A 4,305-nucleotide genomic window follows, 5' to 3' on the forward strand; every position below is an offset into this window, starting at 1 on the left:
ATTATTATTCATATTATTATTCATATTAGGCTATTATTATTATTATCATTATTATCATCATCATTATTATTATCACTCAATGTCTTACTCTCTTCTCATTTTGGAAGTAGGCCACAACTTTGCCTGTCAGGGCAAACTCGGGCTAAGAGAGATGCAGTGTCCCAACAGAAAGATTGAGATACTGGATAAGACCATACCCACATGAGAATCAAACTCACATTTTCTGTGGGCAATATTAAACCACCTTACCACTACACCACAGATTCTAGAATAAATAATGGGAAGCCGGATGGAAAAACCAAGCACAGGCTATATGGGTGAACATTCTCATTATGATAATTTCTTCAAAATTAAAAATTAAAAGAAACAAACAAAACAATCAGGAAAAAAAAGGTCAAAGTGGTGGGTAGGACGGGATGGCAATGTGGGCCTCCACCATTGTCTTTCCAAATCAGTTGATAAACACACACAAACTTTACAAGAAGTCAAAAGATTCGTTTTTTCTCTCTCAGAATATCGAAACTAGTAAAAAAAGGTCAACACATTGGAATACACCGCATGACCACAACATGACCAAAAAGAAAGTAAGGACAAAAGGCATATGACACGTAGCATTTCAAAACATTGATCGACATAATTATAAAACATGTATGTATGTATGTTTGTGTATATAATATATACACACATACACACACACAAACACACACACACATACACAAACATACACACTCACACATGTACACACATATTTATATAGTTGAAAGTTAAAAACTTATTTTGAGTTCTAAAAATGAGCAGAGAGAAGAAAGAATTTTCGGTAAGGATCTCAAAATGTATAGGTAGCGAAATGTGCATCCACTCATGTATACATCACATCTCTTTCCCTACTTGAAAAAGGCCTCACAAACCAACAAACAAACACACACACATACACACATGCACACACACAACACACACACACACACACACACACACACACACAAACACAGAATAACATTTAAATTCTTTTCTGAACACGAGGCATGTACATGAGATAGAAAACACACAGTTAATATTCTCACACTCAAAGTCACAAACACACACAGATACACACACACAAACATGTACACAAATGCACAAGCAAAGAACATTCTGAATTACATATTAGACGTAAAAATACAAAGGGGAACACAATACAAGCCAACATTCTCATCCAGTAACTTTCTTGTTATTTATACTACAAGCTTCCAAAAACAAAACAAGTAAAAAAAAAGAACAAAAAATACAACAAACAAATTAAACAAATAAAAGCAAAAATTCACCTTTACACGTGATTGTTACTGTTTAATGGGACTGTAGACACAGTTAAGATCATATTATTTTTAGATGTGGACGGCTGTTTTGACCTTGCGTGTTATAGTCAAATCTTTCTCTAAAAAATATAAAACGATATTTTATCTGAACCCAAAGACATTATAATTATACTGATACACTGGGGTCAGCTTTAACGGAAATCTGAGGGCTTCTAAATTTTCTTCAATTTAGTTGCGTTCTTGGTTTAGAAGGGCTGCTAAATGAGAAGCAAAACCATTCTTTTTTAAAATAAAAAATTCAGGGATATTATTTTCTATTGGTTTTGCCGCTGTTTTCAGACTAACCTTGTTAAGGTTAAGCAGACTCGACTGAATAATAATATCATTCCAACATGGGAATCAACTCCACATCATGTAGCGCCTAACCATTACTAAAACATACTCTGAAAATCTAACCATTACATTACATATTCTGACAGTCTAACCATTACATGAGAACCTAACCATTACATTATATACTTTGAGAACCTAACCATTACATGACATACTCTAATTAAAAACACACCAATAAGCTCATCACTGGGTATTTCACACCTGCAAAGAAAAACGTACCGGAACAAGCAGAAAACAAACGATGATATCATTATGCATTTACAAACAGTCTACACATGGCCAAGTATAAAAAGACTTTTTTTCAAAACAAAATATTATGCACTCGCTCTGATTATAGAAGCAACAACTTAACTGTAATCACTGACACTAAAAAATAGAGAAGAAAACAAAAAGCCCATAACTTACAATGACGAGATAAGAGCAAGTAAAAAGGCAGGGGGAAAAAACACACATTAGAGATACGTTTCCTTTGACGTAGAAAATTATTTTCAACTGGAACCAAAAGATTTCTTTGAAATCCGTCTCCCTGCAGTAATAGAGAGCCATAAAAGCGCAGGTTTTACAAAATATCTTTCTTTTAAAATTCCCTAATTATTTTTACCACAGAATCAATGAGGCTGTGGACTAAAATCTGAAGGAGTTCGAAATAAGTTAAAAGTCATTTCCCATAAATTTGATGTAAAATGTTCAAAACATCCTCAAGTTTATTGCTGATGAAAATGAAATGAAATATTGTAGCAGAAGTAAATCTCACAAGTTTCTCAAAGTAGTCAGTGACTTCCATAGATTTAAATGATAATATACTAGATTGTGAACTGTCATGTCTGCCATCCTTTGCTCTTTATAAAAACTTTGTTGCAAAGTGGGAGTATTAAGGGCACCAAAATAAGGGGCGAAACACTAGTCTCATTATAGTCGAGCGTACAGAGAAAGATCTTGCCAGTATGTTAGTGTTTAAGTACTTGAAAGAGGCAGCTTGTACTGTATGCCTCCCAAGAAGTTGAAGTTAGAATGCTAGCAGGTATGCTGGGAAAATAATACTAGTATTAGATTGTAAAACTCATAGAGCTTGCTTATAAGCGGAAATTTGTGCTTTACAAATGCAATCTTTGTTATAACTATTATTATTATTATTATTACTATTATTATTGTCACATGGCACCTTTCCGCCCTTGCCGTTTATTTGGCTCTGAATTGAGTTCAACAGTGCCCTTGGCCATGAACTGGAATTATGTCAGAGCGCACGGTCTAGATATTATAAGTCTATGGTTAGTTATCTTAATGACAAGGGAACAGAATACAACAATAATAACAATATTTCTACACTGGACCGAATATAAGCTATGAATTTTGAACAATATCAGATCTCAAACACACCCATCTTGATGATCAGGTTGTTTTTTTTTTGTTGTTTCTGGTTAGCATTATCATAATAATATCGCCTGCAATTACCCTTTGGTTTACAAGTAAAGGCAATGGAGGAATTTGAATAATTGTAGCACTGTAATTGGAGATATTGCGTGACCCCATCATCATGCATTTAGGAAGCGGGTTCCTTCGACCCTGCCTTTAGGGTTGACCCGGGCAGAGAGGAATACAATGTCCCACCAGTCAGCAGATGAAGTTAACTCTTAAAAATCATCCCCACATGAGAATGGAACTTTTGTCCTTTGCATGCGAAAGCAAAATGTCTAACCACTACACCACAGTTTTCTGTGCACTTCAGTGTAACGTAGGGTGCTCCATTAGCTCTGTCTGTATCCCACTTGACTAAGGAGCAGACAGCACTGGTTCAAATCCCTGATCGGGCGTTCTTGAACTTTTTTTGAGGAGTTTTCAAGGCCCACAACCCTGTTTGGTTTGGTCCTATCAGAGACATACGTTATATTGGGAGGGTCTACATCTTTTACAACCTAATAGTGCTGATGAGGGTGTTAAACCCATTCATGTTTTAGTGTTGTGGGGAAAGAATGAATTAAAATGAATACGGCATGCGAAATGTACCAACACCTAAGCTTTGAATGTTGACTTTCATTAGAAATACATAAGTGATAAATTTCCACACCAATGGTAATCTCAACCACATTCATTGTCATCAAAAAAAGCTGCAGTAATCCATACTGTACTCATTTACAATACAATAATATACACACACACACATACACACACATACACACACATACATACACACCTTCACATACACATACAAATGCACATACACACACAGAGATAAATACAAATGCGCGCACAAGAAGATACAGCTTACGGACGCAAAAAAATAAGAATCAGATCAGAGACCTGATCAGATATAAGGAAAGTAATTGCTAAAAACAGGAAGGAAAATACACAACATACATTGCAATAAAACAGAGCAAGTTTTAAGAAATCATATTGATGGCAATGTGTATAATTTTCTTCATAATCTTTCATAAATCTTCATCTGTACGTTCACCACATTCATCCACTTGTTTTTTTTCCTCACTTTTGCAAAAAAAGGAATTTGTACATTCATACACTCAAATATGTACGCAATGCAAGTACAGTTTTAATATTTGCATACAAATATTATAATCAGCTTACTGGATAATTCTTTCACTCTCTCTCTCTCTTTCTCCCTCCC

The 4,305-nt window shown here is 34.9% G+C and overlaps 1 protein-coding gene across 1 annotated transcript in view; it reads right to left on the reverse strand.

The window, feature by feature from the left end:
* Positions 1-7: 7 nt before the first annotated feature.
* The window catches only part of LOC101845807, a gene marked incomplete in the record, with an annotated part of 213,913 nt that continues 209,615 nt past the window's right edge, over positions 8-4,305 (reverse strand). The window contains 1 exon segment of the mRNA XM_013088939.2: positions 8-982.

Source organism: Aplysia californica, unplaced genomic scaffold, assembly GCF_000002075.1.
Source record: "Aplysia californica isolate F4 #8 unplaced genomic scaffold, AplCal3.0 scaffold00839, whole genome shotgun sequence".
In the NCBI taxonomy this organism is placed as follows: Eukaryota; Metazoa; Mollusca; class Gastropoda; order Aplysiida; family Aplysiidae; genus Aplysia; species Aplysia californica.